The sequence below is a fragment of the Pleurodeles waltl genome, chromosome 10, assembly GCF_031143425.1.
Source record: "Pleurodeles waltl isolate 20211129_DDA chromosome 10, aPleWal1.hap1.20221129, whole genome shotgun sequence".
In the NCBI taxonomy this organism is placed as follows: domain Eukaryota; kingdom Metazoa; phylum Chordata; class Amphibia; order Caudata; family Salamandridae; genus Pleurodeles; species Pleurodeles waltl.
In genome coordinates, this window is record NC_090449.1 from 309,767,616 (window position 1) to 309,793,973 (window position 26,358).

General features: G+C 44.6%; 1 long non-coding RNA gene across 1 annotated transcript; it reads right to left on the reverse strand.

Moving 5' to 3' along the window:
* Nucleotides 1–3,040: 3,040 nt before the first annotated feature.
* LOC138260753 (uncharacterized) lies at nucleotides 3,041–26,323 on the reverse strand. Its single transcript, XR_011198962.1, has 4 exons — nucleotides 25,968–26,323; nucleotides 5,035–5,140; nucleotides 4,432–4,499; nucleotides 3,041–3,606 (listed from the first exon to the last, which is right to left on the reverse strand). It is a non-coding gene; the product is annotated as an uncharacterized lncRNA (long non-coding RNA).
* Between the last annotated feature and the right edge of the window lie 35 nt (nucleotides 26,324–26,358).

Genomic DNA, 26,358 nt, shown 5'->3' on the forward strand with positions numbered 1-26,358 from the left:
TAAATTCGCCACCTGTCCGGCTGCTCCGCCGCGGCCGCCGCACCTTCGGCTCCCCTGGTGGGCGGGACTGCAAGAACGCAGTTACGCTGACGCCGACGCCATGTTGCTCACCGTAATAGGGACATACTTGTCATAATGACCTTTTTGTGTGAATTTCTAAGGTTTTTTTAAAGGTTAATTCCTAACTATAATGCCCCTGTAACCTTTAGTTTTTTTTCAGTGTTTTTTTAACGCAGCAGCAAGTTGGCTACATAGCCTACCCCTTGGGGCAACACCCCATGTGCTGCCACTCCCCCGCACGCATCTAGCCCCACGCCGCACATGACCTTTGGCAGTGCGTGGAAGGGGAAAAGCGCAGGGCTTGCAGCCAAGCCCCATAGGCATCCAACCCCGTACCGTGCATGGCATGGGTTGGCTGCAGGGCAGCCAATCGCCATAGGCATCAAATACTGCCCCGTGCACAACCTTTTTATTTTCCTTAATTTTGGCTATGTAATTGTTCCTCAAGCATCTTCATAAAGAAATCCGTAATTATATAAATCTTCATTCTTCCTGGGAACTGCGGGGGGAGCCTGAATAACCCTACGGTCCCTATTGGCTCCCCGCATCCAGAAGGACCCCGCATTCCTCTTGCACGCAGGTAGAGCAGATACAAATGCTGCTCCCTGCGTGCAGGAGCAATCTTTTCATCTGTTTTCCTGCCAACTTGATAGTGGACAAGAAAAAAGATGAAAAGTCCACTTCCAACAAGCAAGAGCAGTTTTCCTGCTCCCGCCCGCAGGGAGCAGACTTACAGCATACTCGTTTGATAGAAGTTGTCAAAGCTCCCGCTAAGCGAAAGTAAACTGCTATCTCCCGAGAGTGGGCACCTCCAGAGATAGGGAGAAACCCCACAGGGCCATTAATGGCTCCACAAGGGGTCTTCCTCAAGAGCCCCCCTCCTTCATTAAGAAAGGGAGATCCCCGGGGAGGTGCTGGCCCCTGGTGCCGAAAACAGCCTGGGAGAGGGGCCACGCAGCCCCCTCTCCCTTTTTAGTAGTTCTGTGCCCTGGGGAGGTGGTGGTTCCCAGGACAATTTTAGACACCAAAGAGGGTCCGCTTGCCCCCCCCCCACTTTTTGTATAAGGGGGAGGTGGTGGTCCCTGGGTCCTTTAAAGGCCTATGGAGGGGGACCACGCAGCCCCCTCCTAATATTTTAATTTATAAAGCCCCGGGGAGGTGGTGGTCCCTGGGGCTCACACTGCCCTTTGGGAGGAGGGCCGCAAGTGCCCCCTCCACTTTTCCTATATTTAACTATGCCTCCGGGAACTGTCCCACCTGGAGGCTGAAAGAAAACAAGCACGGGAACCATGCTCTTTTTAAAATAAAAAATTCCCCAGATCCACTGCGGTTTCGCTGGAAAATGTTATTAAAAATAATTTTTCACCCTTACGGGGTCCCTGGGGGACCCCAGCACCAGACCTAGAGGATCAGGGTATTTCTTCCCTGCCCCCTTTCCTTTATTTTTCCCTTTATGTTTGGGACTCAGCTGAATCCGAGTCCCAAAATGGATGTCAACACTTCCTGGTTGACGTGCTGACAGGCAATGAGATATCAGCCACAGGGACTGTTGGATCCGTGTCCCTAGATTTCTACATTTCTTTTTCCTTTAATATCTCAAAAATCCTGAATTGATTAACATGAAACAACAAAAAGGGCTCTTTCTGGACCAAGGGCATTCTTTCTGCCAAGTTTGGTGTAATTCTGCCCAGTGGTTCGGGCTGTAGTCGTATTGAAAATTCCTATGGGAAATTGTATGGGAAAAATAATTTTGGGACTCCACCTTTTTCTCAGCCCCTGCTTGAGGAAAACACCCCAAAACTTTCAACACAGTAGCTGAACTGACTGCTGTTCTGATATTTTCATGAAGATTCGTCAAACGGTGCCAAAGTTATTGGCAAAACAATAATCACCTTCCGTATGGAAACTAGGTCCTAATTATAACTACCTACTCCCACCCGCCAGTAAATAAAATATATATATTTATTGTGCTGCTTACGCTGCCTATTGTACATAAAGTGAAATGCAGCGGAAGAGTGTGCATGGTGCAGATAGAATACCAAGGAGGACACAGTAATCATTTAGCCAGGGCTGACTGAGTAGTGCAAGCTGAAAAAGACTAATTCAACTTTGGGTCAACCAAAGAATTGAAATGAGAAAAAGAACATTCAGATGCCTCACATTCCCATCCTGTGTTTCATTCCTTTGCTCGGTAGCCAGTGAAGATTTAAAAGGCGTCCCTATATTGTGTAATGCTTCCATAGGTAAATGGACACCTCACTTGGAAGAGGTAACAACTTACTTGCACTAGGCAGTAGGAGCAAATGATGCTAATTCTTATGGTGGGGGCTGGGAGAGATTGGTAAATTAAACTTGTTATGTAATGTATGGGGAATCATTCTGTGTCAATTTTTATCTTTCACATTTCACTAGGACATAGTTTCATTGTCCTTTTGTTAAATTAAGTCCATCATTTCTAGGTTCTTCTGAGACCATTTGGTTTACCAAGACTAAAAAAATCCTCAAACTATTTTCATTTATAACACTACATGTCTTTCTGTTTCAAGTGAAATCCTAGAGTACTATTGACAACAATACCCAGAAGAAGGACCACTGCCTATCTTCAACAGGAAACAAGAGAACTCAAAGAGAACAACCCATGGGGACTTGAGAGAGGTGCATTCATTAGTGCAGAGTAATGGCTCAAACGGCAAACTCTAATTAAGTGGTTGTGGTCTGTTTGACTGGACACATGATGAACACAGCTAAATGTTGTTATTGTTAGACTAATGAACTGGGTACATGCAGATAGATGTCTGGGATTGGTGATACAAGATTGTTTTTCCTCACTTCTTAGTTATTGGCTTAGAAAAGGCAGTAAATAAGTACTATACAACTATTACCGATGAGAAGAATGGTGAAGCACAGTCTGATCAAGCCATAAAGGGTGTGAAAGGATTGGACTTGGGATGTACACTGGGTGACAATTGCTTTGTGATGGGACAGCCTCTCATCACTATGATGTTAGTGCTCACTGTTTAATTAACGGTGATGTTACATTAAGTAGTAATGCAAAAACTGGCATACAAGTAAAAATAAATCTAATTTACTAGGAAACAAAAATGAGCACCAACCATTTCCTCCCACAACGAACCCACCTTATCACCCAGGGAACCTGAAAAACATCAAAAGAACCCTGTCCCCATTCCATTTCCCACTCTTTCCTTCCAGAACAGTCAAATACCTGACCCTAAAAAACACCCTAAAACTCTAAATGTCACAGTCCTTCCTCTGTATAAATAATAGACCTCCACAGCTTCTAATTGTTTGAAAATTCCTGCTGGCCTTTCTTCACGTACTCCGTGTCCTATGTGACGTGTTGGGGGAGGGCAGCAGTAGATGTTGGTGGTTTTGCGTGGCGATGCCTTTCGTGTTGGGGAACCTTGACAGCCTGTGGCGGTGGTAATGACATCATTGCTTCAATTATCTCCATTTTGAGGAGGCGCAGCTCAGCCGCAGTTTCTCGCAAAGTGTGGACCTACGGCGAAAGTTCTCCAGTAGGAACAGCTAGATAATGAAAAGAAAACAGGAAAGAACATGAATATTAGTATGCAAACATTTGTTTATAAATAGTCATACAGTAGAACAGCATTGCTGGTCTCCTAGGGCCACCATTCAACTTTATAATATTTTTTTCTAGTAATGGAAGGACATGCCTACAAGCAGATCTGAAAAACAATGGAGGGGTGTCATGATATCATGACATCCTGTTCCGCCCTGTTGGTGTCCATGATGACCGTGCCTGTTTCTGTACTATTGACTGTTTGCTCAAAACTGCCTTCTGTTAACCTATATGTGGTGAATAATTAGACCAACATTCCATTTTATGTTACCAACAATCTTGGGTTAACAACACAAGCGATATACAAGAGGGGTGAGGTAAAGCTAAGTAAAAAAAAAAGAAGGAAAGGGAAGAAGGCTACAGACAGGAGGCAGTCTTCTGTAAAAACGGAGTCTCTTCGTGTACTGCATCACACAGGTATATGGAGATATGTATAAGGGAGGAAGGCTTCTGCCACCATTAAAAAAAGGGGCTGGTTTAGAAAGCTACAGACAAGAGAAAGTCAGCTGCAGCGGAAACTGGGAATACAGAAAACACAAAGAACTATGCAGGAATAATAGACATTAAATCAAGGGAATTTGGGAACATGGAAAATACCAAAGGACATAATATGTACCAGGTGGGAATAGTTAAGAACACTAGAAGGCAAATATGGGTGTCTAAAGCAGACATTAAAGCAGACAGAGTAAAGTTGGAGAACGTGGAAAATATAGATGAACATACTGCATACCAGTTGTTAAAAGTAGGAAATATTAAACTTGACTACCCACAGGAATGGCTGGTGTTGGATTGAATGATGTCCTCGGAAGATGGGTCAAGGGGGTGGTGGTGTGCTGTCCTAAAATGAGGAAAGATAAATAGGAGACCAAAGAGTTACTAGTTGGAACTCTTTAAGAAAGGTCATTTTACAGGCAAACAAATCCACTGCCTGATTAAGCAATCCTTTCCCTACCTTCATTTCAACCCTAAAAATAAACACTAAAAAACAGTTCTGTAGTACATAGTTGCCTACAATGATATTGCTCCTCCATTTGCTATGCACAGTTTTGCTATTTCCTCACTGTGATAGCTGTGCACAAACTCAATCTCTCTTCATGTACTGCTTCGCACAACTATGTGGAGATATGTATAAGGTGGGGGGAAGGTTTCTGCCACAGTAACAAAAAAGGGGCGGGTAAAGACAGCTACAGACAGGAGGAAGTCAACTACAACGGAAAACAGGAATACAGAAAACACAAAGAACTATGTAGGAATATTGAACATTAGATCAAGGGAAGTTGGGAAAATGGAAATACCAAAGGACATAATATATACCAGGTGGAAATAGTTAAGTAAGACATAGTTGATAAATATGATGACTTATCAGCACCCACAGGAATGTCATCTAAGGGCAGGGCATCGCCTTCAGCACTATTGTCTTGGGCCTCAGCCATATTGCTGCTGTTGGTGCTCTTTTCCCTCTTGGACTGCTGCTTGGTTCTTTGGAATTGAGGAAAGATAAAAATAACAATGTTAGTTTAGTAGTACTCTGCACTTCACGGACATGGAGCCTTTATAGGCAGTATATGATAAAACACAGTCAGAGAGGAGCACTACACCTCTGATATCAGACTAACCTAGTGAAATCTTTAAAATCAGTCTGAGCAAGCATTTGGCTCAATGTGGGACAGTATTATAGATCCTCTATCAGTCTCACACCATGCCCCACTACCCTGCATCACATAGGCACTTTGCTGGGAGATATGGGTGTGTAGCACATGCAGCACTGCCTCTCCACTACTGCAGCTACTCCACAAGGGCATAGTCCTTGCTGGGCCTGCCGTCTGCTGCCAGCATGAGGAGTAGTTGCTATTGCGCAAGGCAAGTTAGCACCAACACCTCAGCCTCAAGAAAAATGTGACAGGGCTTCACCTCCTTGTGCTGCCATCGCCCACAGGATGTGCTAAACATCCCAGCAGTGCTGCCTGCCTCTGCCAGAGCTGGACTGACTGGGATGGATACAAAAGAAAAAAAAAGACACAACTGGGGATAAGAAATGTGAAATAAACACACATGGAGAGTGGGAAAGTAATAAAAAGTGAAAAAAAGTTTTTTTGAAAAAAGGCTAAAGTGAAACAGAATAGGGTGGACTGGGTTGGATGGAGGCTAGGGTGCAGACAACACAAGGGGACCACTAGGCAGAGGCAGATTGGAGACAACAAAATGGCAACAGTGACAACAATGGCCAAGTGCTTGCACACCTTGAAGTGTTGTTCATGCTGTTTTTCAGAGTGAAAGTGTCATTGGTGTCATTTTTCTGATGCAGTGTTCACAAGACGCAATTCAGCAAAATCTCATATAATTTTTCAGTACTTATGCACAATTATGCTGCACTGAATTACGCGGGCTATGCCCAACATGACGTTATAGTTTAGGTGACAATGTTGCTGTGGTTAGTGTTGTTGTAAATAACGTAATTTTGTTGTCATTATTAATGTTATCAATGATGTCACAGAACATGTCATGAGAGTTGTAATATGTGAGGTCACAAGCAGTGCATTGTGAAGGCATCAGTTATAGTTACTTTGAATAACTATAACTGTTGAATTTTAGTTTGTTTGTTTCTTAGCTAAAACTCACATTTTCACCTAACTATATTTTAACCTTTTGTATTTGCAGTAAAAATATATTTTAAAAAAATATATATATAAATATATATATATATATAATAATATAATGAAAAAAACAAAGGTTACAGATAAGTTATAGTTAGGAAAACTTTATTTGTTCTTTCCATACAAACCATACTTAAACTACACAATTATAGTTATAATTTTAATTTACAATGTAAACCCCACCTTCACATTTCTATAAATTGCCCACTTATGTACACAGTGTTACTTCTAACTTGTATTGTAACTTAACACACCACCTTGAAAATACTATAAGTTGTACAGCTTCGTACACAGTGTTCTTACCTCACTCATCATAGTACAAAAACTATAACTCAAGCCTTCTCAGTGCACTGGTTATACTCTTGCATATGACATTAATTACTGTATATCATGTGAATACAAAGCTTTCATAACAACACCTATGACATTTCAATTGAGATGATTTTGAGAAAATATTGCGTGGTAGAGTTGTGAGCTATAGTTTATGTAGAATGACAGTTGAGGTGAGGACACTGTATATGAAGCTGTGCGACATAGTAATTTCAAGGTGACGTTGAATGTAATAGCATAGAATGGAGAGTTGTAGAGTGGATTGGCGTACATGAGAGTGCCGTACAGAGGAGTGCCATACCTTGGAACAGTGCAAAGAGCGTGGCATACAGTGGAGTTGCTTACAGTTGAATAGCGTATAGTCGAGTAGCGTACAGTGGAGTGGCGTAGACTGGAATGTATCCAGTGTAGTGTGTAGGTTGGAGTTGCGTTCAGGGGAGTTGCAAGTTCTGCAGCGGTGTTCAGTGGAGTGAGTAGAGTGGAATAGCATGTAGTGGAGTGTCACAGAGTGGAGTGCCGTCCAAGGGAATAGTGTAGAATTGAATGGCGTGGAGTGGAGTGGTGTAGAGTGGAGTGGCATACACTGGAGTAGCGTGCAGTGAAGAGCCCTATAGTGAAATATTGTCATTGTCTGGAGTATTGCAGAGTGGAGTGGCATATAGTGGAAAGGTATACAGTGGAGTGGCACAAAGTAGAATAGAGTATAGTGGAGTCACGCTCAGTGGAGTTGCATACAGTGGAGTGGTGTAAGGTGCAGTGGCGTACAGTGGAATAGCATAGAGTAGAGTGGGGTATAGTGTAATGCAGTACAGTGTACTGGAGTATGGATGTAGTTGAATTTTGGAGGACTGTAGTTTATGATGTGCAGAGTAACGCAAGGCAGTGACTTGTGATGCATTGCGTTTCTGCACATGTACCAAACCAAGCAGGGTGACGTATGGTGGCTTTGCGTATTTTTGTAAATGTTACATAAGAATTGCTTTGCCCCTGCAACACTATGGGTAACGTACTAGAATCCCAAATTTGTACCCTAGGGATATATTGAGACACAGTATACTGCGGTAAGTTATTGGTATACCATGGTACATAGTGGTACAAGGCAGTGTAAAATTGGCTAATGTCTGCCTTTACATATTTAAAATGCAGCCATAACCCTTTTAATTGACTTTTGGGTCGTTGAGGCTTAGGGCTTAAACATAAATAAGTAGTAGTTTTTATTGTTGTTCCCGACTTATTACCATTTTCTTAAAAGTGTAAATAGGTTTGGAAATGTTTGTACATTTCTATTTAACTAGTTTAGGCAGTATAGCAGTACTACTTAGCACGTACCGTGCTTTTTTTTTATATCAAATGCTCATTTAGAGTAGCTTTTTAAAGTAACATGGTACATTTTTGGTATTACCGTGGTAATGTGTAGACTTTTTTTGACATAATTACATTAACAATTCTAAAGACACTGTAGTACACTATGGGCCACATTATGAATTTGGTGGTCTTTTCTTAAGACCGCCGAAGCCGCTGCAGCCAGCAGACTGCCAGTGCTGGTGGTCTGCTGACTGCCACATTTGGAGTCACTGGAGGAGTTCCGTCCGAAGAGGTGGTTGCATCGCCAGCACCGGAACGCCAGAAAGGCTCCACCCGCCACATTATGAATCGTAATAAGGCTTGGCGGAGTCTTGCTGGCATGGTGGTGCTGGCGATGCAAAACAGCCAGGACCCATCCCCTCTCAGATGACCAGCGTGCCGGAATAGGTAAGTTGATCGTCCGACATGTCTGTGTGTGTGAGTGCGAGTATGCGGAGGGGGGTGGTGAATGCGTGCGTGTATGCAACTGAATGTGAATGTACGTGTGCGTGTATGTGCGTGTGAATGGGGGTGTCTGAGTGCGTGTTTCCAAGCGATTAGGGGTGTGTGTCTGCATGTATGCAAGTGAGGGGGTGTCTTTGTGAATGTTTACGTATGCCGAGGGGTGTGTATGTGAATACATGTGTGCGTGAAGGGATGGGGGGTGTTTATAAGTGTGTGGACAGATGTGGGGGTGTCTGCATGTGTGTGGACGTGTGTGTGCCGGCAATAGGAATAGGGATTCCTGTCACCGGGTGCGTTACAGCCAGGGTTTTCGTGGCGGGGTGACTGCCACGCAAGGTCTGGCGGACTGCAGTCTTGTAATCCGGCCTGCAGGCTGTGACCTTCTGCCGTGTTGGAGGTGCTCACCGCCGGCTGCGTCGGTGCGACCGCACCGGCGGGCCAGGCTGCGTTGTGGAGGTTTACCTTCTGCCAAACTCCACAACTTGTGATGTGGTGGTCTTTACCGCTGGATCCGCAGCGGTAAAACCGCCACAGCGAGGCCGGCAGTCTGACGACTGCCAGCTTCGTAATGAGAATATATTACAATACACACAGGGTGACCTAATTCTGAATTAATTGTGTGAATGGTCAATCAACAGGCTTCTCAAACCAAAGTTTTTGTAGATATATTGTGGATTGGTTGTGTCATTGTATATTCTTTATTGACGAGCAATTTAGTTTTGCACATCTTTCCTGTCCTCTTTTCTTTAATTGATGTGGTAGTAATTTTAGAATAATTTAAGGAATAATTAAAAGTGTATTTTCTTATAGTGTGTTTTGCTGCGTGTTTAGAATTTAATTCCTACTGTGTATGGATCATTAAGTGTACAATATTAATTAATGATAAATTATCTCCGGATGGACCATTGTAGTTTTGCATTAGGCTTCGTAATGAGGGCCTATATTTGTGAAATATTATGTATTACAATGTTTTTTTAAAATTTTTATACATTTTTACAGGTAGTACTTTGGTAGTACATCAGTACTTTGTCGTTTTTTTTAAAAATATAGCAAAACATGTAATTATATTTCCCTACCCACTACCACTTTTATGAGGTTGTAATAGGTAGGGAAAACATATCACATCTAATATTTACCTATATTTAAGGTACTATGGTAGAACACTGGCAAAGATGACTTAAAATAACATGGCTGCCTGCAATTTTTGTAAAGACAGTCATTATCCAATCATATAAATAATTGTCATCGCTATGTACCGCAGCACTACCTTTAAACTACTGCAACCACAGACATAGATAAAAAAAATATCTTATAACTTAACATTTATTTATTGTACATGCGTGCTCGACCCCTATAGAATCATCTGCACCCTCTACTATGCAATACTGACAAATTTCAGAAAAATCTGGTATTGGCAGTACACAAAATATAAAAGTCTATGGAAAATGCACTGGATTTCAAGCCTGTTTTAGGACCCCCTGCCTTGTGCCTCGTTCGATGGGTGATTCCAGGGAGAGTGCCCCGTTCACATTGAACCTTGCCTAGGGTTTAGAGTATGGTACTACTGTACATTGTTGGAAGCAGTGCCGAAATTCATGAGTTCCAGAAGGAGAAACGTGAATTGGCAGTGTACAGAATCAAAGGCTTTCTCAAAGTCTATAGGTACAAGAATCCCCCCTTTTTTTATTTGCACCCCTTTGACGGTGTGGAGAGGGCGGTTTTTTTTTCTTTTTTGGATTGGGCTTCGGATCTGTGGATCCATCACAAATTTACACTGTGTTTTCTCCCCGGGGGCCCAGCAAAGAAACAAAATGGCGGCTGCATCTTTCCTTTCAGGTTGCGGCCAGGTTGTGGTCAGATTTTACACACTTAACCCTAGAAATTCAGCAGATATAGTTAAAGTTATCTCAAGTAACTATAACTTGTGACCCATGGTAACTATAACTTGCGCCCCTGCCATGCACAGTTTCTTCAATAATTTTACAGCATATTGCAGTGATATTATCAATGATGTCATAGAAGATGTCATGTGTGATGGAACATTTGGGCTAATTAGTGGTGCATGTTGGAAGCATGGGTTATAGTAAACTTAGGGCACAAGTTATAATTACTTCAGATAATGTTAACAATAACTGCTGAATTTCTATGTTTTTTGTGTAAACTCTGAACCTAACTATAACTTTTTGTGAATTTATGTGTTTTTTTATTCATTCCATTTCCTAGCTACAACGTCTCTGTAACTTTTGATTTTCTCAGTGAGTTTCTAGGGTTTTTTACTGCTATTCCTTAATTGTAATGTCCCTGTAACCCAGAGGTCTTCAATCTGTAAGGGCGCAACCCCCATGGATGGCATGTTGTCCTGGGCACGGGTTCGTGCATTTCCCCCTCACTTCATCCTGCTTCAGCTGAACTTTCTTTCAGGGAGTCTCCTGTGCTGTGAAACAAAGCCGCACAGACAGCTAAAGACTCCTTTGCAACATGTCACTGACTTTTGGTTTGTTAAATAATGTGTAATATTATTTCCTCACCGTAAAAATTATTTGCCGTTGGAATTGGGGGGGTTCTGATCCTCGATGATGAGGAGTATCACGTTCTAGATATTTTTGTCAAGAGGGGGTCCTTACACCTAAAACTTTTTGAGAGGGGGTCCCGACATCTCAAAGTTTGAAGACGTCTGCTGTAACCTTTGGTTTCCATAGTGAATTTCTAGTTTTTTTTTTAACGTAAAGTTGTATTTAATTACCATACGTTAATCTGACTGCCATCGGGCATGGCCAATCCCATGCATGCAGTCAACCCCACACCATGCGCAGTGGGAGGCTGGACACACCCAGGCCCTGTTTCAACCCCCTATAGGCACCCAACCCGCAGGCCCCCTTCCTGGGCCCATTTTGCCGTAGGGACCCGATCCCCCGTTGCCTGGCAGATTTTTTAGTTAGGAACAGGGCCCCCATCCCTAGGCCTCTTTTGGCCGCTGGGACAACATACCTAGGGGGACCAGCACTATATTTAATGTGGAGGGGCACGCAGCCCCCCTTCCCGGACCCATTACAGCCCCGACCCCATCCCCTAGGGCATGGCATATTTTGTGGAGAAGCAGAGCACGTGTCCCCCTCCTTGAGCTGATTTTGTCCCCAGGGACACCATCCACCGACGGCCTGGTGTGTTTTTTTTAGGGGAGGAATGGTGTGTATCCTCCCCTCTCCCCCCCTTTCCCAGGCCATTTTGTCCCCGGAGATCCCATCCCCCGGGGCCCACCGTTTATGGGGTCAGGGAGGTCTACAGCCCTTCTCTCCAGGCTGATTTCAGCCAAGGGGGCCCCATCTTGCGGGGCCCAGCTGTATTCTAAAAGGAGAGGAGGGCCCACAGCCACCCTCCCTGGGCCAATTTCGGCCCCAGGACCCAGCACCTTTTTAAAAGCTGGAAGAAGCACCCAGCCCCCCTCTCCGGGGTGATATCGTCCCCGGGGACCACATTCCCCAGGGCCCAGCTAGTGTCTATAGGGGAGGGCCAGGGTCCTGGCCATCAAAAGGTGGATACCCGGATGCCCACCCAGGGCACCCACCACAGTATGGTTGGGGGCTGCAGGAGGAGCCCCAAGGCCCCCACTGCCCAGTCACCTCCCCACCTCCATTGGGAGCCAGCGTTGCTCTCGCCTGCAGAGAGCAGCTAAAAATGCTGCTTCCTGCGGGTGGGAGCATTTTTTTTATCTGTTTTCCTGCCCGCCTCAGTGCAGGCAGGGAAACTCTGCTCCTCACAGGCAGGAGCCTTTTTCATGCTCCAGCCCCCGGGGAGTGGACTTAGGGCCTGATTTTAATATTGCCGGACCGGTTACTCCATCTGCCAACATATAAATTCCATAGGACATAATGTTTTTTTAATTTTGGCGGACGAGATATCCGCCACTGTTGTGACGAGTAACCTCTCCGTCGATATCTAAATCATCCCCGTAGTGTTAGCTCTCGCTTAGCAGGAGTTTTGAAACTGCTCCTTCCAAGCAAGAGCAAACTCCATTTTCCCTGCCCGAAACCGCTAAGTCCCAGGTTTGGGCACTCTGCAAGCGGCTCCCCTCTCTTTTGAAATTGCAGTCGGGCCTTGTGGAATGGGGCCTCTGGGACCAAAATCAGTCTGGAGAGGGGGGCTCCAGGCCCCCTCCCCGTTTAAGACCAGCTAGACCCAGGGGCATGAGTCCAAAATTGGTTCAGGACAGGGTCCGCATTCCCCCCTCCCCATTTATTTTAAAGGCCGAACCCTGGGGGATGGGGTCCTCAGGCCGAAAATGGCCTGGGGAGGGTGGCTAGGCCCCCCAAATGTAAAGATTGTTTCCCCTGGGATGTGGCAACGGATCCTCTGCTAATTTGTGTCAAAATTGGGGAAAAAAAGTTTTGACTCCACTGCCAAGTCACGATATTTCTACCCTGCACACTTGTGTTTCCGTTTTTGCATTTTTCTTGGGACTGTGGGCAATTCCTGAGTCTTAAGAAGGCTGCCAACACTTCCTGGCTGAAAAGATGGCAGCCAATCACAGCATTGCTGGTGGAAGGTAGAGCCACAGATCCACGAAGCATCTGCGCCTCTGGATATACATAAATCTTTTTTCTTTAATAACTCCAAAACAATTGAACAGGTTTACACCAAATTACAAAACGCACTATCTCTGGACCAAGACCTATCTTTCTGCCAAATCTGGTGTAATTCCGTCCAGTGGTTTCATCTGTGGTTGTATCTAAAATACCTATAGGAAACTAAATAGAGAAAATGTGTTTTGGGATTCCCCACTTTTTTCACCCCCTGCTTGATGAATCACCTTGAAACTTTCCAGACAGCAGCTGAGTGAGTGGCAAACTAGTTTTGAAAATTTCATGAAGATTTGTCAAACTGCACCAAAATTACCAGCAAAAGTGACTGCCAGTAGGAGATATATATAATATATATATATATATACATATATATATACACACACACCCATACACTCCCTAAATGTGACCTTTTTGGATGGCCCTATCAGTTTTACCTGAGGCCCAATGTGTCCCCCAACCCTAGAATTCACTTCTAGTGAAATTCAACTGCAGCCAAAAGTGTCTGTTCAGCTGTCAGTTGTAAACAGACCTTAACTAGGGTGACAACCTGTACGTATTTTCATGGGCTGTTCTGACTTTGTCAGTATTTTTTGTGAATGCATGAGTGATCCATTATGGATTCATTTTGTCCATAGTTTTAGCTCATTGTTTTTCCTTTCATTATATTTTACGACAAGGTCAGTTGCTGCTAACTGCATTGTCCTGGTAAAGAACATCATTTGTTTTTCCATTACGCCATTAGCAGTGAGATGATTGCACTTGCAATTGAAAGCTATCGCTGCCCTTCAACCATTCAGCTACTTAACCCTTGACAGCATAAAAGAAAAGAAGCTTTGGTGAAGCCAATGTCTCACCTATGAGAGCTAATGGCTTTGGCAATGATTTTTAGCTATGCTGCACAGTAGCACTGTTGCTGTACAGAGTGGCAAAAATAATTTTACAAATTTCTATGGTGTGCCAAGCGCTAATAAGCTTTCTTTTACTGAAAAACACAAATGAGGGAGTGGGTTGGAGAATGATGCATCACAAAGGGAGGGTGGGAGGGATTCATTCAGTCAGAGGAGGGGACACACAATAGACAGTGCGGAAGCACAGAGATAGTAGAGGGTGGGCAAAAGGGGCTGGGGAGGTAAATGGACAATGAACGGTGGGCAGAAGAGGCTGGGGAAGGAAACAGACAGTGAGGTTAGGCAGGAGGTGATCGTGCAGCAAGCTAACAATGGAGGGTGATGGGGAGGAGATGGGAAGCAAATTAATAACAGACGTTGGGTAGGATGGGATGGGGCACTAAGCTGACAATAGAGGGTAGGCAGGAAGGGCTGGAGCTGCAAGCTGACAAATGGAAAGTGGGCGGGAGCGGTTGGGTCAGCAAGCTGACAATAGAGGGTGAGCTGGGGAAGTAAGCTGACAACTGAGTGTGGGCAGAAGGCGCTGGGGAAGCACATGAAGAACAGAGGCTCGGAGGGAGGGGATGGAGAAGCACATGGAGAACGAAGGAAGAGCGGGGTTTGATGGGAAAGCGCCAGACAACAGCAGGCAGGAGGGGCTAGGGAAGCAAATGGACAACGGAATGTGGAAGTGTGAACTGGTGGGGCAAACGGACAAGAGGAGGTGATGAAGCATGAACAGTAGTGGAAGGTGGGCAGGGAGGAAGCAAGAATGTCATATGATGGAAGGCAAGAAAGAGGAACATTGAAGGAGAGAAGTGCACAAAGGAGACATCTGGAAACCACATACAGACTCATAGAGAGCTTATAAAGAAAAAAGTACTGTGTAAGGAGACAAGTAATGTGTCCATGCTGCGGGGAGTGAAAAACACTAGAAGAGGAAGGAAAACTTTCAGAAGCTGACAAATAATAAGCAAGTAAATCAGAGTGACAATGAAGCCAACAAATGGTAAGCAATGGATGGGCTCTAAGCCCCCACTGTAAGCTAACAATATTTCTCGCAACAGACAGCACTTGCAATGTCTTAGTCGAGACCTAAATTGGCAGGTCAGAAACTAAATTTTAGTTTGCAATTCACAAGTCTGCCAATTAGCACTATGAAATGCTGGACGATCAGCTAGCCCTGGCTTTTGAGCCAACAGCATTTTTCATTGTAAGGCCTATAGTTTTGCTTATAATACTTTCATTGTGGATGCAAATCCACAGAGTGCAAAGCGATGGTTAAAATGTCAGAACTAGCTGAAGGTTTTATATATGTGATGAAGCAACTTGTCAGCTATACTTTAAACTTTTTTTTAAAGTATTTTAGTCCAATTAAAGCTTATAGTTACACAAGTAAAACCAAAAGTTTTATTTGAAAACTATGCTCACGTGTTTTTTTTTTGTGTTCACTCTTCCATTCACATCATGCATTAAAAGAAGCATTGGCAATGTAAATCATTTTGTCTTTTGAGCCATAAAGAGTTTTATAATGAGCTTCACAACACAACAAAAGTACAACATGAACAGCTGCAGTGAACCTTTCCCTAAAACAAAGACTACACATTTCTCTCACACATACAGGATAGGTACAACATAGGTAGTTACCACACTAAAGAATGAATAAGGGGAGTTAGAGGACTGTGGTATGCACCCCATAAATAAACATAAAAATACAAGAGGAACTAAACCTGTTGAATAAACATCCAAAACATCTTATGGAATTACCAAACATTCATGTACTTGTGGGATGTTGAACCCTCACCTGTTTAGCATGGCACGCTTCATAAGTGAGTTCCACATCTAGCACTGGGAAGTATCGAGAGCACTACTTTCACTGTTGGTACAGTATTCTACTTGTGGGTTCCCTACCATGGGTATGGTTGAGTCCCCTGTCAACATTTTGATTTTCCCCTTTTTAAACTTTAAGACCTATATTAAAATTGTGTGATTGGGCTAAAAATGATTTGTCCTGCCATATCGTACCAGAAAATTTGAAGCTCAAGGATGAAGCACTTCAAGATATCCTTTGTTTTTACATAAGATGTGTCAAAAGGAATGGAGTCACCGCTTCTTCATACAACTGGTTTAACTTGGGCAATAACAGTGCAAACTTCCCTCTTTCACAGCAGCGACACAACTAGTCACAGGACATGGACACATTGGGCAATAACAGTGCAAGCTTTACTTCCTCACAGAACATGTGTAGTGCGGCAGTAGGAAATCAATCTTCCCTCTCTTGCAGAACGGAGCAAGTGCAATCTTCCAATACCTGTAGAACAAATACAGCTTGGGGTACTAGTACAAGCTTTCAAAGCTCACAGAACATGTGGACTTAAGGGATGGTTGGCATGTGGGTTACAGACAGGTCCCAGGAACGTGTGCTTAACCCCTTCCCTGCCAGGCCTTTTCCCCCTCTGTGCCGAGCCTTTTTTGGGCTATTTGGGGCAGTTCGCGCTTAGGCCCTCATAACTTTTTGTTCACATAAGCTACCCACGCCAAATTTGCATTCTTTTTTTCCAACATCCTAGGGATTCTAGAAGTACCTAGACTTTGTGGGTTCCCCAGAAGGAGGCCAAGAAATTAGCAAAAATACAGTGAAAATTTCGTTTTTTTCAAGAAAATGGGAAAAAGGGGCTGCAGAAGAAGGCTTGTGTTTTTTTACCTGAAAATGGCATCAACAAAGGGTTTGCAGTACTACAATCAGCAGCTTCCCAGCTTTCAGGAACAGGCAGACTTGAATCAGAAAACCCAATTTTCAACCCAATTTTGCCATTTTACTGGGACATACCCAATTTGTAAAATATTTTGTGCTTTCAGCCTCCTTCCAGTCAGTGACAGAAATGGGCATGAAACCAATGCTGGATCCCAGAAATCGAAACATTTCTGAAAAGTAGACAAGATTCTGAATTTAGCAAGGGGTCATTTGTGTAGATCCTACAAGGGTTTCCTACAGAAAATAACAACTGAAAAAAATAAATATTTAAATTGAGGTGAAAAAATCAGCAATTTTTCTCTACGTTTTACTCTGTAACTTTTTCCTGCAATGTCAGATTTTTTAAAGCGATATACCGTTACGTCTGCTGGACTCTTCTGGTTGCGGGGATATATAGGGCTTGTAGGTTCATCAAGAATTCTAGGTACCCAGAGCCAATAAATGACCTGCACCCTGCCTTGGGATTTCATTCTATAACGGGTATACAGCAATTCATTTGCTGAAATATAAAGAGTAAAAAATAGTTATCAAGAAAACCTTTGTATTTCCAAAATGGGCACAAGATAAGGTGTTGCGAAGCAGTGGTTATTTGCACATCTCTGAATTCTGGGGTGCCCATACTAGCATGTGAATTACAGGGCATTTCTCAAATAGACGCCTTTTTTACACACTCTCTTATATTTGAAAGGAACAAAATGTAGAGAAAGACAAGGGGCAATAACACTTGTTTTGCTAGTCTATGTTCCCGCAAGTCTCCCGATAAAAATGATACCTCACTTGTGTGGGTAGTCCTAGCGCCCCGAACAGGAAATGCCCCAAAACACAACGTGGACACATCCCATTTTTTGACAGAAAACAGAGGTGTTTTTTGCAAAGTGCCTACCTGTAGATTTTGGCCTCTAGCTCAGCCGGCACCTAGGGAAACCTACCAAACCTGTGCATTTTTGAAAACTAGAGACCTAGGGGAATCCAAGATGGGGTGACTTGTGGGGCTCTGACCAGGTTCTGTTACCCAGAATCCTTTGCAAACCTTAAAATTTGGCTAAAACAACACATTTTCCTCACATTTCGGTGACAGAAAGTCCTGGAATCTGAGAGGAGCCACACATTTCCTTCCAACCAGCGTTCCCCCAAGTTTCACGATAAAAATGGTACGTCACTTGTGTGGGTAGGCCTAGCGCCCACGAAAGGAAATGGCCCAAAACACAACGTGGACACATCACAATTTTTTTACAGAAAACAGAGATGTTTTCTGCAAAGTGCCTACCTGTAGATTTTGGCCTCTAGCTCAGCCGGCACCTAGGGAAACCTACCAAACCTGTGCATTTTTGAAAATTAGATACCTAGGGGAATCCAAGATGGGGTGAATTGTGGGGCTCTGACCAGGTTCTGTTACCCAGAATCCTTTGCAAACCTCAAAATTTGGCTAAAAAAACACATTTTCCTCACATTTCGGTGACAAAAAGTTCTGGAATCTGAGAGGAGCCACAAATTTCCTTCCACCCAGCGTTCCCCCAAGTCTCCCGATAAAAATGGTACCTCACTTGTATGGGTAGGCCTAGCGCCCACGAAAGGAAATGGCCCAGAACACAACATGGACACATCACATTTTTTCACAGAAAACAGTGCCTACCTGTGGATTTTGGCCTCTTGCTCAGCCGGCACCTGGGGAAACCTAGCAAACCAGCACATTTCTGAAAACTAGACACCTAGGGGAATCCAACATGGGGTGACTTGTGGGGCTCTGACCAGGTTCTGTTACCCAGAATGGTACCTCACTTGTATGGGTAGGCCTAGCGCCCGCGAAAGGAAATGGCCCAAAACACAACGTGGACACATCACATTTTTTCACAGAAAACAGAGGTGGTTTTTGCAAAGTGCCTACCTGTGGATTGTGGCCTCTAGCTCAGCCGGCCACAGGGGGGCAGAAATGGCCTAAAATAATTTTGCCTAAGGGGTCGCTCCCCATCTCTAAAAAAACAAACAAACAAAAAAAAAACCACAAAAACAAATTAGCCCTGGCGCCTAGAGGTTTCTGCCTCCCCGGGGGCAGATCAGCCTAATAACAATAGGCCGATCTGCCCCCAGGGGGGGCAGAAATGCCCTAAAATATATGTGGCCCCCCCCAACCCCCCCAGGGAGTGACCCTTGCCTACGGGGTCGCTCCTCTTGCCTGACGGGCAGAAACGGCAGGCGGGCAGAAACAGCAGGCGGGCAGAAATGGCCTAAATACAGTTTGCCCCTCCAGGAGAGCGAGCCTTGCCTAAGGGGTCGCTTCCCATCTGTAAAACAACAACAAAAATCCCCGGTGCCTAGTGGTTTCTGCCCCCCTTGGGGGCAGATCGGCCTAATTAAAATAGGCTGATCTGCCCCCCTGGGAGGCAGAAATGGCCTAAAATAAATTTGCCCCCCAGGGGAATGACTCTTGCCTAAGGAGTTGCTCCCTATACGTGAAATTCACGAACAAAAAAAAAACTCCCTGGCGCCTAGAGGTTTCTGCACCCCCCGGGGGCAGATCGGCCTAATAACAATAGGCCGATCTGCCCCCGGGGGGGGCAGAAATGCCCTAAAATATATGTGCCCACCCCCAACCCCCCCAGGGAGTGACCCTTGCCTACGGGGTTGCTCCTCTTGCCTGACGGGCAGAAACGGCAGTCGGGCAGAAACAGCGGGCGGGCAGAAATGGCCTAAATACAATTCGCCCCTCCAGGGGAGCGAGCCTTGCCTAAGGGGTCGCTCCCCATCTGTAAAACAACAACAAAAATCCCCGGTGCCTAGTGGTTTCTGCCCCCCTTGGGGGCAGATCGGCCTAATTAAAATAGGCTGATCTGCCCCCCTGGGAGGCAGAAATGGCCTAAAATAAATTTGCCCCCCAGGGGAACGACCCTTGCCTAAGGGGTTGCTCCCTATATGTGAAATTCACGAACAAAAAAAAAACTCCCTGGCGCCTAGAGGTTTCTGCCCCCCCGGGGGCAGATCGGCCTAATAACAATAGGCCGATCTGCCCCCGGGGGGGCAGAAATGCCCTAAAATATATGTGCCCCCCCCCCAAACCCCCCAGGGAGTGACCCTTGCCTACAGAGTCGCTCCTCTTGCCTGACGGGCAGAAACGGCGGGCGGGCAGAAACGGCAGGCGGGCAGAAATGGCCTAAATACAATTCGCCCCTCCAGGGGAGCGACCCTTGCCTAAGGGGTCGCTCCCCATCTGTAAAACAACAACAACAACAACAAAAATCCCCGGTGCCTAGGGGTTTCTGCCCCCCTTGGGGGCAGATTGCCCTCATAAAAATAGACCTATCTGCCCCCAAGGGGGGCAGAAATGGCCTAAATATAATTTGCCCCCTATGGGAGCGACCCTTGCCTAAGGGGTCGCTCCCCACACCTAAAACAAAAAACTAAACAAAAACAAAACAAACAAAAAAAAAATTGCCCTGGTGCCTAGAGGTTTCTGCCCCCCCCCCCCGGAGGCAGTTCGGCCTAATAATAGGCCGATCTGCCCCCAGGGGGGGGCAGAAAACGCCTTCAAAAAAAATTCCTCCCCTGGGAGTGACCCTTGCCCAAGGGGTCGCTCCCTTATGCCAATTTCCTTTTTAAAAAACACCTCCCTGGTGTCTAGTGGGCATTTTGACAGCCGGATTGCTTTCAATCCGGCTGCCAAAACGCAGAGAGAGACTTCAAAGGGAAGGAAATACATTTCCTTCCCTTTGAAGCCTCTCTCGGCCCCCCCCACGTGATTGCATTTCTCTTCCGATCGCGCTGGAAGCGAGGCTCTGTGACAGTAACTGTCAGCACTGTGTAACCATTACGTCCGCGGCACAGAAGGGGTTAAATCACAGAGGAATTTATAGGTGGAGGAATGAGTGAATTGCGAGATCTGACACCATTCTCACCTAGGTGATATTCTACATCAGCATTCTTCTTGGAGCAACCCAGCCACAGTCTAAGTAACTATGCTCCTAACAGAAACACATGTGCCAACCTCTTTGAAAAGATTTTGAATACTTGCTCTCACCAGGCACTCTTCAGTCCCAGCATCTGTGCTGCACCTGTTCAAAATATTGAAGACTGCCACTATTTGTAAACATTGCAAAAGCTCTTTAAAAAATGATAACTGCTGTCTGGGCTTCTGCATGTGCAGATAAGTGAGAGAAAATGGTAATAAGGGGAGGTGAGCATGCGTGTTCCTACTTCCAACCACACTCCCACATAAGGAACTGGAGCAAAGGATATCAGGTGGTCTTCAAAAGGGTGAAGACACAGTTCTCCCTCTGAAGAGATGCATGTAGACATCCTATTAAAGAATGAAAACAAAGCAAGCTGATTTGACACGTGAACCCTCAGTTGACCAATAATAGAAGTTCATTAAAATTCCTGGGCAAGGTTTCAACGCCTAAAATAATGTGTACATTCCCAGAGAAGCAAATCGTTTTCTCCACAGCCTGTTTTATTTCAGTGTGTTAACACTAACAAGTTACTTTTTCATTTTATGTAAGGGGGCCCGTTTTATGCTGATTTAGTTTAGGCTTCTGATGTCTGGCTTTGCATAACATGATACATTTTTGTAATCATGTTTTGCTCTGTGCTTCTGCACTGAAATACGCCATTATTTGTTGCGTAGCTCCAAAATATTTAACAATGATGGATGCTCTCCAAACATCAAATGGCCTATGAACAAATGACGGTTGCCTAAACATTTTAGTGTGGACAAAACCAACATTGATGAGTGAATGGGTCAATGGATGGTTGCATTATTTGAGAAGGTGGATAGATTCCTGGTGGAAATTGTCAGGATGAGTGAAGAGGGATGGATTGAAAAAGGTGAGGAAGAATGAAGAGGGAATAGACGGTGGATGGGGGAGTGTTTGGGATGAATTAAGAGGGTGTAAATAAATGGGCGGAGAGTATGGGGTGTGAATGAAAGTGTAGATGTGGAAGGTTGCACAGGGCAGGGATAAATAAACAGGGTGTAGATGGCTGGAGAGTGCGTGGATGATCAAAGAATGTGTAGATAGTTAAATGCGCTGGTGGATGGATGAAAAGGCACTGGGTGGATGTAATTGGGTGAGTGACCGCATCTGGGTGGTTGCATTGATGGACGGATTGATACATGGCTCTTGGTAGACACATGGATACATGGACTAATGGGTGCTTGGATGAATGATTGGCTCTTGGTGGGTGCATGAACTGATGGATTGATAGGTGTTAAGATACAGAGATATGGACATTCTCTTGATGTGTACTGTCCACATTCTGAACAATGAAGTGTCAACTTCTCTGTTAAGTGTAAATATTACACGAGCTGCAGCTTGCTAAATTTTCCAGAGCTAAAATGGGTTTGGCTTTGACTTTTATATAAAGAAGCTGCAGCTACCCAAATAGATACGAGGAAGGTCTGTGAGAAGCACTAGAGGTAATTTGAAAATCTTGGGAGGCCTTCACTCACTGTGCCCTCTAGGCATCTCTTAAAACGAGGTGAGCATCTGACAAGCTTTGGATACTGTCAGTGATTATGTTATACTCAGGGCCGCTGAAATTATTCAGCAAGGAAAGGCAAATCGTGTGGCATAACGCAGTACATACTTTAAAGTATCACTTGATTATTTAATCATTTTTACACATACAAACACTGTCTTGGCAAATCCTTCACCCAAATACAGTAAAAAGCCACAGGAGTGGCCAGTCAACCTCTGCGAAGGGTTTTCTACTTCACGGCAACAAGTGTGTAAGGAAATGCCTCTTTATGCATGTCCACTTCCACATTTTTGGACTGATGCTCCTGGTTTTTCGACTCTGCAAGTGCACTGAGGCCTGCTAACCAGACCTCGGTGCCAGTGTTTTATCCCTATACAGCTTGCATGTTGAATTGGATACACCTAATTGGCAAGACCTGAATTACTTATAAGTCCCTAGTATATGTTACCCAGGACATGTAAGACGGAGTGTTCACTCAGAGCTGCAGCACTGTTTGTGCCAACATTTGTGTGACAAAGTACAAAATGGCTTCCAGCCTGCCACTGCAGACTGGAAGGGCAGTGTTTTCACTGCTAGTTCGATTTTGACATTTCAACCTATTGCAAAGCCACCCTATCCCTTGCCATTACATGTAAGTCTCCCCTAAGGAAGACCTATCAAGTCCTATAACAGGGAGCAATATTTTGCTAAGTAAGACATATTTTTTTACGAAATGTCTTAGCAGAAAAACTTCCAAATTGTTGTTGTTCTGCTAATGTAGAGTTACCAGGTGGCATCCAAACCTGGCTAACTTTTGGCTGGGACTACCAAACTGGGTCATATGACGTATCAAATTAATTGTGGCATTAAATGTGACCTGATGCCCAGGTCGAAATTAATGTCACTATTAATGGTGTGCTGCTTTTAGAAAGTTGCCCCTCTGTGCTCTGCTTGTCCTGCAGCCTCTCAAAGGCATACACACTCGGACAGGTTTGTGACCACCTGGGGAGACATGTGAACGGCTCTCAGGCTCAGCAACAAAGGTCAGTGCCGCAGCAGCAGGGAGATGTAATTTCCTCTCCCCAGAAGGCCACTCAGAGGATAGCTCAGAGGTGAGCTTCAAATGTGAAGCCACTTTCGAGGGGCTGCTTAGCCCAACACCCCCAAAGCAGGGTTCCTTTAGTTCCTGTAGACAGTGTAGAGACAGGGACAAAGAGGGGAACTCACCTCCAAACCAGTTTTACCAGTGTGTTGCACTCAGGTAGCCACACCTCTAGGGTGAGCTACCTTGCTCCTCACGACTGAGGAAAGTTTGTGCCATCTTGAAAGGGGCAAGACTTTGGCAATCTGGGATATCCAGATGCCACACATCTTCATCACTAGGTAGGGGGGGAACCAGTAGCCCACTGGCTAGTGACGGTGTCTTCCCCTCAGGTGCTTTCCTGGGAAAAATGTGGCACCCCTGGCATGCTGACACTGAGCACTCGCTGGACCTGGAAGGAGGGTGAGGAGAAGACCACTCTGCACCTCTTGGAAGCACCCAGAGAGATGTTCCGACGCCAGAGCGACTGCAACTGCTGCACTTTAAGTGAGCGAAATCTGGACTCTGTTCTGCATGCCTGCCTTGGAGAAAAGTTGATTCCCTGCCCCAGTCTGAACCAGAAACTCCAAGGGTCAGCTAACTGACCTCTCAGAATAGCACTGGGGCCATTAAAGCTGAAGGAGCCCAAGCTGCAAACCTGGTAGCCACCCCAGAAGTCTTGCCACTACCAGACACCTGGCACCCAATATAACAATTCGAAGATATCCCAAATGTGCACGTGTGTCTGCTGGACCAGTGAGTGTTGGTAGTGACTTCATTCATCACCAAAGTGGATACCAGCCTCCATCTTCACCGTTGTGAGGCAAAAGCACAAGGTCTGCATCAAGTCTTTGGAACCCTGCAAAGATGACTTTGTGGGACTCCGAGATCCGTGGACAGAGTCACCCCACTCACTGTGGACCGAGGACTTGACCATACTTCACCCCGTGGACCACACAGCAACTGGAGCATCTTTAAGCCTTCATCCTTCAGCATCAGGACCACTCTATTGTCAACTATGGCGGTCCTCCTGAATAGTTTGGATCTTACTTAAAAAACACTCTGGTGTCCAGGTACTTGTCCAATGTATCTTTTCTTGCCCCATAGACCTCTGTCCTGACGGACGTGGTCGCCCAACTTGGGGCTGGAGCTGTCAAACTAACTCTTTCAAACTTTTGAAAAGTGTCCAAACTTATTGTTAACTAATCCTTGTTTGTGATTGATTTAAAAATGATATATTGGTTCTAAAATCTGTATCTTCTGAACCCTCTGGTGGATATTGATGGTTCAGGACTCTAAAAATTCATAAAAATAAGCTCTATTTCTTTTTAAATGGTGTCTTGTTTCTTTAATGCTGTGTGACTTTCTTATTTTGTTGTTTGGTGCTGTTAAATGCTTTCCACTTTGTTCCTTTGCTAAGCCTTACTGCTCGTAGCCACAACTAACCAGGCTTGAGCTTAAAGTTGAGTAAACATACCTGACTGGACCCAAAATAAAAATTTGCAAGTGTACTGCACGATAAGGCTACCCAGCCATATCATATAGTACACCCAAATCATCACAAAGTGTCAGTGCTTTTTTTAGTAACGTTTGATCCGTCTGAGCGAAACAATTTTTTCTAGACTTTGCAGCTTAAGCGCCATATGATGCATAATGTGGCAAATGCTGCAAATCCATATTTCTTAAGAAAACGCTGCTGCCACAAAAATGCATAATTTCAGTGGTCTAGGTTATAATACGCTACCACATCATTTTAGAGTTTGCCTAGTGCTACACAAGCCATATAGGCCACTTCCCTTTCTTGCAAATGTCTCCTGTACTCAGAGCAGCAAACTTATCAGCTGCATTGGATAAGAAGGTAGACTTTAGTTGAGTCCCTGTTAGCATATTAAAGTCAGAAAACGCCTTAAAAAATCTTAAATCATCAAAGAGCAAGTGAAAGACTATCAGATTGCATTGTTTTAAAAATACTTATTACACTGGTGGTCATAATTATATTCTAGCAACCAGTCTAGCTTCCTTAAATGTTTTCCTGAGGTAGATGGCCATCTGTCCACTTATTACATGGACTGCCGGTAACTTGAGCTAAATAACCACTATTTTGTGGTACTGCTGTGCTTTGTAAGTTGGTACACTATCCCATTTGCGGGAGCACATTATTCAATGGGTGATGGTGCACTTTGAACAGGTGGTGGGGCATTGTTCTGAGTGGTAATGCCTTGTTTTGTGGTGGGGAACTATGCCTTTGGTGGAAGTACATAATGCAGTGGCTAATTGTGAACTGTCCAGCGAATGTAGTGATGCACAGTTTAGCACATCTTTTGTATATGATTATATGTGCGGGTTTTTAAAATGTTGTCTGTGCTCCTTTTCTCTCTCTCTTTCATAGTTGTAGGTTTGACAGTGTAATTGTTCTTGCATCATTCTTGACAAACGTTGTATTCTAGGCTTACTTCAAGGTGCTCTGGCACCCACACACAAATACTGCTCTTTCAAATGGTCTGTAACCACTTACTCAACATTTATCTTCATCGCTCGACTATTGCTATCAATGAGCTGGAAATTTACGTTTATTCAAAGAGCACTTCTTCTGGTCCCGCTATTCAACATGACAGAGGACAATCGTGTGGTAACTGTCTCTTGTGTTGCATGTCAATATTGGCTAATATTTGTTAGTTTTCAATTTTTAAATAAGGCACGTTGTTATGATAATACTACTATGTACTTAAAACGTGTAACTGGCTCAGAAATGTACTTACTTGGTCATATATAATTGTTTGTGCACGTAAAATTGACTTTTTGTCCTGTATTTTGACCCTTTGCCCTGATGTTTTACAGTCCCCGCCCAGCATTCGCATCTGTTATAGATGGTCACATTAACTGGGTCCAGTCTTCAGTCACTCTCACTCCCGCGGTCTTACTTTGCGCTGCACCTATCGCTCCCCTGTCTACATTCGTCCCTCACATCCAGAACGGGAAGCAGCAGTGGCCCAAGCAATCCTACGAACCCGAGTCAGGCCCTCGCCACCCAGTCAATGATTAACTCAAACCGAGTACACCTCCACGCACTCCCTGCCAACTACGAGTGGCCACCACTTCGAGTTTGGCGGATGGCTCGGACAAAGTCACGTGGGGACTGTACAGCCAATT